The sequence below is a fragment of the Camelus bactrianus genome, chromosome 7, assembly GCF_048773025.1.
Source record: "Camelus bactrianus isolate YW-2024 breed Bactrian camel chromosome 7, ASM4877302v1, whole genome shotgun sequence".
In the NCBI taxonomy this organism is placed as follows: Eukaryota; Metazoa; Chordata; class Mammalia; order Artiodactyla; family Camelidae; genus Camelus; species Camelus bactrianus.
In genome coordinates this window covers 63341885-63354917 of record NC_133545.1, presented here as the reverse complement: position 1 = coordinate 63354917, position 13033 = coordinate 63341885, and the positions used below count along the sequence as shown (strand labels likewise).

The window sequence follows — 13033 nt, the reverse complement described above, 5'->3', positions numbered from 1 at the left end:
AACAGCAAACACTTACTTCTCAGCCTGGAGGCTATGAAGTCCAAGATCAAGGCACCAGCAGACTTTGTGTCTGGTGAGAGCTTGCTTCCAGGTTCATAACACCACTTTTCAGTATGTCCTCACAGGAAGAAGGGACAAGAGAAATCTCTGGGATCTCTTTTATAGGGTCATGAATCCCATTCATGAGAGCTCTGCCCTCGTGACTTAATCATGTCCTAAACGTCCCACCTCTAAATACTATTACACTGGGAACTGGGCTTCAACATATGAATTTAGGGAGAACACAAACATTCAGTCTTTGGCAGTATGTTTTTCTTCAATGAACTCCCTCCTAAAAGATGAATGCAATAAAAATCAAAAATTTTCCTATACAGTAGAAATAATAAATATGTAATAGAAGAAAAGATTTCACTTAAAATATCATAAAAAGTACTAAACACATAAGAGCATACCTATAAGAAATTCTCAAGACATATCTGGAAATGAGAATCTCTGAGCAAATACGCAAACATATATACAACGTTCATAGCTAAGAAAAGCCCCGTACTTCAACAGCTCAGTCATGCCTGCAGAAACTTGGCTGCACATGTGAACCACCCTCTGTGGTCCACACCATCATGGGAGACCAAGCCAGCTCTGGAGATCATAGTCAGTCTGAGTTAGACTAAAGAAGAATCTCACATTCATCAGAAAGTTGGAGGCAGAACTGGTAAAATATAAGTATTACCTGACATTCTACTGGATAAGATAGAAAAAGAAATGAAATTCTCTGATCAGTGTCGGGGTCTTAATGTTGTATAATTTCTACCTCATTATTAATGTTTTTAAAAAGAAGCAAAGTACAGTGTTGTCCAGAAAGGGAAAATGGCTCTAGTTTTAGCAGAAACTAAGACAAATGTTATGGCCTTCTAGATACCAAGACAGTCATAAAACTCTAGTGGTTAAAACAGTGCGGAATTATCATGGTAATAAACAGATCAATGGAAAACAACAAAGAGTTAAGAAATCCGCATAGGTGAGGAGACTGCATTTAACATGTCTTAGTGGACCATTCATTTATCTATTTTATCATCAGTTTAACTATATTTACTAAGATACACACAAATTATAAGACATCAAGCATACTATTTTTATTCTTGCTTTAAATCACCAAGTTATATGGTTATAATAATGGGTTTAATTGAAAGAGAAATACGCTGATTGCCACATTGCCTTATTTAATCTAATGTTCACTTTTGTATCAATAAAACACCTATATTTTTTCTCTATTTTATTTTTCTATTTTTTTACTTATATAAATTAGACTTAACTATTATTATAAATGATTCCTAAGAAAGATAATAGAAGTTAATCTTGTAACACTATACTCCCACCAAACTGGCAAAAATGGAAAGTCTGATAGTAACAAACATAGGTGATGATATGAAGCAATGACAACTCTCACACACTCCCTGTGGGACTGTAAATTGATACAATTACTTTGACATTACCTAGTTACATTAAATATATGCATAACCTGTGACCCATCCCTAAGTATATACTCTTTCGCACAGGTGGACCAGCACACAAACATACACAAGAATATCCATAGCAACATTATCTCCAAAACATAGAAACTACCTATATTCCTATCAACAGCAGAGGGATAGATGAATTGCAGTATAGCATATAATGAAAAATCATACAGCAATGAAAAAAAATGAATCTCAGCCACACCTAACTGTATCATATCAAGTGATAGAAGCCAGACACAAAAGAACACGTACACTATGAATCTATTCATATAAAATTCAAAAACAGGCATTATTACACTCTAGTGTTTAGAGATACATAATCAGATGGCAAAAGTATTAAGAAAAGCGAAGGGGTGATAATCAGAAAAGTCAGGAAAGTGCTAACCTTTGAAGGAAGGAAGATGATTAGGGGTTGGAGGGAACACATGGGAGCTTCTGGGGTATTGGCAGTGGTTGGTCTCTTGACCAGGTTCGTGGTCACACAGGGGACACTTATTAAACACATCTTCAGATTTTATCACTTTTCCATATATGTGTTATATTTCACAATTCTTTAAATAGTTAACGAATAAGTCAAACATTTTGGGTACTTTTTCTTGGGGGGCCAAGGACATCTGTCTCTGGACCATGACTTTCATTTCCCTGTGGTTTGGCCTCCCCCGAGGCCCAGACGCCTTCTGACTCAGACTCACTGCGTGCAGTGCTCAGTGTTAGGAAATAAATAACTCATGGTCCTGAGATACTCTGAATTTCACATGAAGCTGAGCTAGCTCAGCAGTCTCTATTTTAGAAATTTGGACTTATTTCTCCTCATGGGATATATCATGAGTCTGTAATTGACTCTTTTCATATAAAAAAAAACTATACTTTTTTAATGAATCCAGGCTGTTTCAAAGTATATTTTTGATCTAGTGAAATACTGAGTGCTATCGATTATACATTCTGAATGTCATCTGTTTGTTATCATTTAGTAATGTGATATGCCTTGTATGTCCACTTTGGGGGCTTTTTTATTCCTGTGTTCACCACTATTGCAAAATCAATAAAATGTGAGCAAAAGCAAAGGCAACTTGAATGACCCAAAACTGAGATTTGAGCTGCCAAAACAAGCAATAAAACAATTTCTACTAGCTCTAGTAATTGTCAGAAAGAAACAGTTATAAACTTTACTTCAAGTAAGTTTCTGAAAGATCTGGAAATGTGATTATCGGAATGCAGACGGCACAAAATTTTATGACTCCTGATTATTCACAGATGCAAATTATCATGTGATTGGAAGCATACTAAGATAGTGGAAAGGCATTCTGATGTTAGTAATATGTCGCTTTTGTTACTTTAGGGTCTGTTTGCTCATTCCTTCCAAAGGAAGAACCTTACTGTTTGTATTCTTTTATAGATGGGAAATAATCAGGTAAAACACACCAAACCTGTTAATGATGCTTCCTGCCAGAGAATGGAATTTTTGTAGAGAGACATGTAAAAAGAAGTCACTTTTTTATTTATATATTTTGGAATTGTTTAATTTTGATTAAAAGAGTATTTCACAATTGTCTTGCATCTCATATTTAAATTTCATAATAAAATCAAAATAAATGAAATTGATCAGCTCTCCCCATTGCATCTCCTTTTGCATGGCTGGCTGGATTTTATCCTTCACGTGTCAGTTTAAGAGCTACCTCTCATTCTCTCTCTGAAGCAGGTTTTTCCTGTTATTCTCCCCCATGGAACCCTTTTTTTCCACTTTGTAGCATTTATCACATTTTAAATCTCATGTTTATTTGACTGTTTGTTTTGTCATTTCTGTGCCTCACTGACTCAAATGTCCATCAGGGTACCACAGTGTCTATTTTACTCACCACACAACAACCTGTGCCTAGCATAGTGCCAGGCATGTAGTCACTCAACTATTTGGTGAATGGATGAATATATAAATGGATGAATGAAAAAAAATGATCAGATTGAAACTACCAGGTGAAAACTACTATCTTATTCTCTTGCACAAAGTATGAAGTTGGAACCCCAGGGATGAATTCATCCTTGCATTATTTTGCTAGACACTTGCTTATAGTACTAAAGGGAGTTCAGCACTGGTAATCAGCATCACAGACTCCATCCAGTTGTCGAACAAACCCACTGAGTTAAAGCAGGTTTCACCTTAGGTCAGAGATGCCTTTATTCTCTCCTAACTTCATCCTCTTACACACTAACACTTACCGCCTCCTCCCTCCCCACAAAAGCAACATAATGAAGATAAATAGGCATTTTACAGACAGGTAATCTCATGATAACAGATCCCTGTTATTTACACCAGCAAAGCCATTTCCACAATGTCAGGACTTGCCTTCACTCACCAGGGTCGGATTCTGCCTGCCCGTGATCTGTAAAAGTGTAGGGTTCATTAGGGCTCTGAGAACAGCTGTCCACTACTGCTCGAGATCAGATTACAGGATCTCATTAACTTGCTCTTCTTGCCTGCTTCAAGCCTTTTGTTAGGACCAAGATCTATTATTTCAACTTTTGCGATATCAAGATGGCCAGAGGCTGAGAGTTTTGTTTTACCTACTTCTTATCAGTATCATTTTAAAGTGTATGCTAAGGAAAAGCAATAATAATCATGTTCATTGCAAATGTTGCTATAAAATACAGAATTGTTTCAAATATCGGTGCAACAAGTTCTTGTTTGAAACTTACCAGTTACTTAGTTTAAAATGACAGTTTAAATCTTGGTTAATTTGTAATAATCTGTTAAATATGGAGAAATTAATAAAATCCTGGGAAGTTTTATTGTTTTATGTTGCTTTAATTAATTTTTTTTACATTTTTTATTCAGTTATAGTCATTTTACAACGTTGTGTCAAATTCCAGTGTAGAGCACAATTTTTCAGTTATATATGAACATGCATATATTCATTGCTTTAATTTATTTTTAAGCTTGGTTTGGTCACATACCTGAGGAATGAAAATGGCATGAGTGTTACTCAAGGCATGTGTGTTTAACTGGTGTTCGTTCAGCACACAACAGGCTTAGCTCAGGGAGTGGGTCAGCATTTTAGTTCTTCAAAGTATGAATTGCAAGGGCATACAGGTCTTCTCCAAGAGTCTGCTGTGGACAAGTGAGGGTGACTGGAGGATGTTCCAGGAAAAGGGGAAAATGTGTGCCAAAACCTCAAGGAAGAGAGAATATGGAGGGATCAAGAAACACAAAGATGCCATGTGCTGAACAATAAAGTACAGAGGGAGGAGTGGAGATAGAAGAGGAGTAAGGTAGGTAACGGTCAGACTGCACATGGCATTAGGGAGTAGGTTCAGGATAGTGCTCTTTAACCCAGAAGTGAAGGAAGGAACTTTGAAACAGCTTTAACCACACATGAGGTAGGAAGGTAGGAATGTGGTCAGTTATTTTTTGACAAGACACATAGACTGGATGAAGAGGAATTAGTAAAAGTGAGGTTGGGATGCTACTGCAGCGATCCATAGTGAGAAATCATGGTAGTCTGGACTGGGATTGGGATGTTGACTGTGTAGATAAAGGAGAATGGAAATGAAAAGATTTAGGATACATTTAAGACATACAAATCTCTATTATCTTGTTAATGAATCAGATATGTGACACAAGGAAAGAGGAAGGATCAGGGATGACTTTTACATGGCTTCTCAGCAACTGGATGAATGGTCATGCCATTCAGTGAGAGAGATCACACTGGAGAAAAGCGTATGTGAAAAAAAAGATAATGAATTCAGGCTTACACATATTGAGTTTGAGGTCCTTATATCCAAGAGAAGATGTTGCATAAGCACTTAGATTTCAGTCTAGGGCTCAAAGGAGAGGTCTGTCATCAGCACGGCTAATTCAGGTTGTGGGACTGGATGAGATGGTCTGGCAAAAGAGTATAAATTAAAAATAGAGGGCCTGAAACTGAGCCCTAAAAAGCTCTCCAACATTCAGTGGATGGAGGAGGAGAACTAGCAAAGAAGCTGAATAAGAACAGCCAGAAAGGTGGAAGGCAAACATGAAGAGTGCGGAAGAGGGAGAGAGGAAGCCAGTGAAAGAGGGTGTTTCAAGATAGAGGAGTGATCAATGATGGAGGAGGGAGGGTTAATGCTGCTGAGTATCAAATAAGATGAGAACTGGAAATTGTTGGATTTAGCAATGTGATGGTCATAGATAAGTCTAGAAAGAGCCATTTTATTAGATGGCTCTTTGTGAGAGTGACAGAACAAAGACCAAAATGAAATGTGTCTTTAGAGGCATTAATAGGATGTGAGGAAATAGAAAAAGTGGATAAACAGTTTTGACAAATTTCCTTGTGAAGAGAAAAGGGAGGGCTAGTTGATGAAAAGGAAAGCAGCTTAAATGGGGCTTATTTTCTTATTATTAAATAGGAGAGACCAGAGGATATTTAATATTTAAATATTGATGGGAATAGTCCAGTTGAGAGGGAGGGACTGAATAAACAGAAAAGAAAAGGCTTCACTGGCTATATGTCTAAGCATATGTTATATGCTGCTGGTGGTGTCATCCTGCGCTAATTGCAGACACCCCCCACCCCCTGCTGCCCGCCCATACCTTTCTTCTTGACTATCAGCAGACACTACAGAAAAGAGTCCCTCTGTCTGCCAAGCATTGCTTCCAAGTTCAGCCTCCTAAACCAGCAACTTCAACTCTGGCCAAGCCTCTTGCTAATCCTTCAAACTTTAGTGGGCTCTAGCTCCCTGAGATCAGTCCCGCCCAGCCCTCCAAATTTACTTCTCCTTTGTTGCAAGACCACAGCCATAACCAGTGCCTTAGCCATGGGTCTTGGGACCTCATCCTAGGTCAGAGCCCTGGGCTCTTCACTTGCCAAGGATGGGAAGTAAAAGGAATACACACTAAACTCAAAAAATATCAGCACTGTTCAATGACCGAAAATATGTGCCGTATATCATAGTAAGAGCCTATGACCTCTCTTACTTCATCTTAAAGAACACCCAACTTCAAACTTGGGTGAAGAGTATAGGGGAGTTCCTTATTATTCATGTATCTTTTCTGTAAGTTTGAAATTATTTCAATGATAATAGCTAAAAATAAAGAGCATGGGTTTTGGTGTAACTCAGAGCCAAAAGAAAAAAAAAGAACACCCAACTTCAAGGACAACCTACAATTGTAAGCCAGGTGTTTATATTCTTGAGATTCCATCCCAAACTAGCACCCTCTCTATGTATGATTCATGGCTTTTCCAATTAGGTCTCCTTCTAGCTCGGCTTCCATTAAATTCAATATGGCTGTCAATCCCCACAAAAATCTAGTCCCATCTGTTTCACGTTTCTTTCTGGACTTTTTAATGTCCTAACTCACTTCTTTGGAGAAAATATTGAAAGCTGAAAATAGAAGATAAAGATTTGCATTCAGGAAACAAGCTGTCAGCACAAATGTATGGCATAATTTTTACCAAAAGTTCAATGTTACCTTAATGTGTATTCAGGGAAAAAGCTATAAATATAATGTTCACTCTAAATGGGATCATAAAACAATAGAATATTTTCATAGCTTTTTACTCAGACATTGGTTTGAGGCAGTTTTACACTCTATTATTTCTGATTCTTGTGTGATTACTTTTGGGGTTTCATAATGAAAAGAAGGAAGAGAGGAAGGAAGGAAAGAAGGAAGGAAGGAAGGAGGGCATGGGGGGATGGAGGGAGGGAGAAAGAGTAAAGAATTCTGCTTTAGTTTTCTCCCTAACAAGTTAACAAGCATATAAGCATCTGGTTAAAAAGTCCAGAATCCTGTGATATTTCTTTAGATTTCATCTCTGCTCACCTCATGCTAAGGTGGCACAAGCACCACAAAACAGGGAGAAGATCAGGGGCAGATAGATTTGGGCTCAAATATCAGCTCCATTGTTCACCATCTATGAGATCTTGGACAATTTTCTAATTCTTTGAGCTTCAGTTTCTTCGTGAAATGTTTAATAATATGAAATGTGCTAGGTCACTGTGAGAATTACAAAGGATTACGTGTGCAAAGTAAATTATATATCAACAAATGGCATCCAGTATTGCAAAATGAACTGAGACCTAACATATGCATGCTGGTCTGCTTCCTTCATGAGCGAAGAATCTAACTGGAGTAAGAGCCACCTGTTGCAGTTGTAACCATTCACAATAAATGAAGTCATTCACACTCAAGTGGTGACTCTCAAAATGGATGGGGCCAAATGCTCCTCAGTATGATGTCAGCATCATGGTTTCCCATGAAATATACTTTCTTCATGTGAGACTAGACTGTGAGATCTTTGGCAGGGGGGCTGTGGAGAGTGGAAATGAATGCTTGCTTTGATGAATGTGCTTGCTTCTTAGGGCCAGAAGAAATCAGTCACAATTCTTGCTGGTAAGGAAACTGAATCAAGGTACTTTCTATCTGTTCAACACATAAATTCAGAGCACACTTCTTCCCTTTGGAGTCTGCAAAGCCTGAGACACTTCAGTTCAAAACGCCGGAAAGAATAAGGGGGGAAACTCCAGTGAGGAGCAACAGAGATTCCTGAAGGGTAGGTGTGGCCACCAGACTGGAGATCTGGAAGAAGGAGTTATAAGATGACAGGAGAGGAAACTGGGGAGAGTGAAAGTGGGTGAGAGAAGAGGGCTAATCCATGTGGAGGACAGCTTCATCCTGAAGATCTGAGTCTGTAAGCACCCTCCGCAGCCTTTTGTGGTAGGAGGGAAACAGAAAATCTGGTGTTCCCAAGTGATACTGCTCAGAGAGACCTTCTGACCTTTTCTAAAGAAATCTGGGTACCTCCTTGGAATTCTGGCATTTGAGTTTGGTCTGGGGAAGACTAGTTGGATGAGGAGTGCTTGAGACAGGAAGGATCATGATTTCCCAATCACCTTGTAGGGTTCCTCCAGCTGCTCCACCGAACACCCATATTCCCACACACCATTGTTCACTATGGAGGGACCATGAGCCAGCTGTGGCTGACTACTCACCAAGCAAGAAGGAATTTCCAGCTGTGGCTAACACTATTCACCAAGCAAAAAGGAATTTCCAGATTTCCTCCCACAACCCATAATGAGATAGAAAAAGATGGGGCTCTGTCAGCCCAGGGTTATATGTTAAGAGTTCTTCCTTGATGTGCTTAGAGAACTTTTCTGTCAACAAAGCCCAGCATCACAGCTATGCTGTTTGGCATGACCTTCTTCCTCCTGCCCACCCATCTTCACTGCCCACTCCCAGTAGAATTCCTTCATCCTTTAAGCCCAAATCCTGGCAAGTCTTCTTGTTTCCATAAAGATTCCTACTTTCTCCAGCTATCATTAACTAGGTGTCTAATCTGTATTTAGTTATTACATTTCAACTAAGTACACACATACCTAATACATGCGTATTTCCTTTCATTCTTTCTTTAGGATAAAATTTTGAGGTCAGCAATAATGCATGGTGTGTGTGTGTGTGTGTGTGTGTGTGTGTGTACACATATATTATCCATGTAGAAATACTGACTAGAATAGCAAGGAGTGGGCTGCAGAAGCGGGTATTGAAAAAGTATGAGGTGGGGAGAGAGGCAGCTCATGTGCTGACGTAGAGGCCTTGAAGTGATAGATGGATAAACAGAAATTTTAAGTTATTTTGCTGCATGATACACTCTTTAAGCTCCATGGCATTCATTCAAGATCACCTTCAGAAGTTATCTGCATAATTCTTCTAAGTCTCCTAGAATTGTATTTGGGTTTTTATTTGGTTGTATTGATAGCAGAATCAGATGTCAAAGGAATTCTTCTGTATTTGGGTTAAAATTAGGCATAGATCAGGATAGCTGGGTAAGAGGTCAAAATAATTCAGGACAAAAGCCCAGAAAAGAGTGATTAAAGGGTCTGGAACTATCAGATGGCCATGCCACCTGTAGGTTAAAGACCCTGACTGCTGAATGGGGGAAAGCATGGAGCCTGGCAGCCCTTCTGGAGCTACAGCTTTGTATAAATCCCTCAAATTGTTAGCACCAATCCTAGATTTATTTTAGTAATCCATCTTCTGGATCAGAGACTTCAACAGAACTGATCCTAAATCATAATCAGGAGCATGAGGCCAAGATTTTCAGCATTTTTTTCAGACATCCCACTTAACGACCTTTCTCAGACTCAGCGTATGCAGAACTGAATCCAGCATCTTCACCCTTACAAACTGCCCACAGTTATCCAGGTAACCAGGAAAGAAACACTGGTTCCTCCTGTCCCTCACTCTCTATATCCAGTTGGACAATCTGTTCAGTTGTTTCTACTTCCTAAAGCTCACTATATATTATCTTTTTCTCTTGAGAGAATTGCCTCTATTTCAGATTCTCATCACTAGCTTCCTATGTAGTTTCTTAACTCTAACCTCCTTCATGCTTATTTCACCATTCACACTGTCAGTAGAATGATCTTTCTAAGACAATTTGATGCCCCCTCTTTGTCCACAGGATCCAGTATAAACCTGTTAGCAAGTTTCATAACTTACTTGATAGTTTACACTGACCTCTCCTTCTGGCCTCATGTCCCACCAACGTGTATGCCATGTTCTATCACATCTCCAAGCTGCGACTTTTACCCAGAGTATCCTTTGCTCACCTTGTCTGCCTGCAAAATTTGGCTCAAATAGTTTCTCTGAATCCTTCCTTGCTTCCTCTCAACTAAAGTTACCTTCTTTCTTCTCAATAACCCCACAGCATTTTGACTACAGGACAAGGACTGTGTCTTATTTTTCTTTGTGTCCTAGTACCTACAATAGTACCAACCTCATACAAGTTAGTTGCTATTAATTGAGTGATTAAATTTGATTCTGTATATGAGATACCAAGAAATTGTTTCTACATGATAATCAATAAGTTATTAAGATAATTAAAAACTAGAGAGGAGTAAGCCATGAATAGAAAGATGCTTTCTTATTCTGACAGACTAAAAACAAACAAACAAAAAACCCCCTATAACTAGCATTATACTTAATGGTGAGATAGTGAAGGCTTTCCCCCTGAGGTCAAACAAAAGATAAGGATGTACACTATTACAATTTTTCTTAAACACTGCAGTGGTGGTCTAGTCAGGGAAATAGGGAAAGAAAAATAAGTGATAATACATGTAAAATACATTAGTCTATATGTTAGAGATTAGTGTCCATTACATGCAAATACACATATTTTTTAGCAAATACATATATCTATATATCTATAGATATATATACCTTAAAGAACCCTAAAATAAACATAGACAATAAAGTTATCTTCAAACATTAACTTCATTACTCTTTTGGAACTGGGTTTGTATCTATAGTCTAATGTCCAACCAGGCATTTTCACTCCGTTTTCAGGACTGCTCACTATAGCCTCCAGTATAGGATCTGGCAGAGTGCCACAAACAGGGCGACTGTGTTGATTCCTCATGGAGAGAGCTTATTCAATCTGTAACTGGTGAAAAAGCTGCTTTTTTTCCCCCTCATGTAATTTCCTTCAAAGACAAGTGACTTTTTCCCTCTATTTTTTCAAGTGAGATATAATTCACATACCATAAAGTTCACCCTTTCCAAAAGTACAGTACACCAGATTTAAATATACCCACAAGGTTGTGCAACCATGACCACTATCTAATCCCGGAACATTTCATCACCTTTAAATGAAACACTACACCATTAGCAGTTACTCCCATCCTCCACTCACCCACCCAGCCCCTGGAAAGCACTGAACTATCTTCTCTGTCTATGATTTTGCCTGTTCTAAACATCTTCTATAAATTAAATCATACAATTTGTAGCCTTTTGTGAAAGACAACTGATTTTAAAGAAAAATTAGTAACATTGTCAAGTGGAGTTTATAACAGATATGAAAGTAAAAAAAAATATGACAATAATAGCATAAATATCTAGGGTAGGGACTGTGGCAGGCAGAATGCAGCCCCACAAAGATGTCCAAATCCTAGTCTCTGAGACCGGTGCATATGTTACATTACATGGCAAGAGGAATTAAGGTAGATAACTGAAATAGGGAGATTATCCTGGATTATCTGAATGGACTCAGTCTAATCATATAAACTCTTGAAAGTGGAAGAGGGAGGCACAAGAGTAGGTCAGTGAGGCAGAGAGATGTGATGAGAAAAGGACTCTACTCACCGCTGGTTGCTGGTTTTGAAGATAGTGGAAGATGGTTACAAGCCAAGGAGTGTAGTGGCCTCCAGAAACAGAGCAGTCCTCAGTTTACCACCAGCAAGAAAATGAGAATCTTGATCCTACAACTTCAAGTAGCTGTATCTGCCAACAACCCAAATGAGTGGGAAATAGATTCTCCCTCAGAGCCTTCAGAAAGGAACACAGGCCTGCCAACGATTCAGTTTTAATCCAGTGAGATCCATGTCCAAAGTCTGGCTTATAGAACTAGAAGAGAATAAAGTTGCATTGTGTTAGCCTCTAAATTTGTGGCAATTTATTATGGTAGCAATAGAAACCTCTTACCAAGTGTTGATGAGAACGTGCAGCAATTCGAAGTCTCACAGATTCTGGTGGGAATGTAAACTGGTACAACCACTTTAGAAAACTGTGTGACGATTTGTTATACAGTTAAATAGAAACTTACCATACGGCTCAACAAATCTAGTCTAAGGCATTTACCCAGAAAAAAAAAATGTCCACAGAAAGACTTTAACATGAATGTTCATAGCAATTTTATTCATAATAATCCTAAACTGAATATGACTTAAATATCCATCAACAAATAAATGGGTATTTATACATTTTGGTATACTCATACAATGGAATGTTACTTAACAATAAAAAGGAAGAACTACTGACACAAGCAACAACAGGGATGAATCTCAAAAATATTCAGCTGAGCAAAAGAAGTTGGACAAAACAGTACATCCTGTGTTTGATTTTTTCCCCTCATTTATAGATAGATATGGTATAAGTGAAACTAATCTGCAGCAATAGAAATTAGATTACTTATTGTATGTAAGTGACATTTTAAAGAGTTGATAATAAAGTTAAACATGCTAGGTGACATTGTATACAATGTAAAAATTGGGCTGCACATAGGCAGACAGACATAGTTGTTAATCCTAACTCTGATATCAACTAGGTTATCTGCTATCTGGAACAAAACACTTAACTTCTCTGAACTCCCATATTCATTTCTATAAAGTAATGGAGTAGACTGAATCAGAGGTTCTCAACCCTAGCTACATAGTAGAATTACTTGGGAAACTTTTAGAAAGTAATGATGTTCAGATTACATGCCCAAAAGTTGTCATTTTAATTGTCCCTGGTGTTGCACTCAAGCACTGGCATTATTTTCAGAAACTTCTTAACTGACTCTAACATGTATTGTTGTTATAGACTGCAGTTTTTGTCTCCATGAAAATTGGTCTCTGATCTATAAAAACAGTATCATTGATTATTGGACTACAGTTTAGAAATTTTGAACATGTTGGAAGAGTTGCCTAGAAATATACAGTAAGTGGCGTAGATTTTGCCAAAATATTAGATGGGAAGTCATCTTCCATGAAGGATAAATATTCAACAG

General features: G+C 38.1%; 1 protein-coding gene across 12 annotated transcripts in view; it reads right to left on the bottom strand.

The window, feature by feature from the left end:
* The window catches only part of MTERF1 (mitochondrial transcription termination factor 1), a 495795-nt gene that overhangs the window by 240914 nt on the left and 241848 nt on the right, over positions 1-13033 (bottom strand). For all 12 annotated transcript variants that reach the window (XR_012508240.1, XR_012508235.1, XR_012508230.1 and 9 more), the window contains one exon: positions 11629-11889. The gene's annotated coding sequence lies outside the window, so the exon portion shown is untranslated. The remainder of the gene's footprint in view (positions 1-11628; positions 11890-13033) is intronic.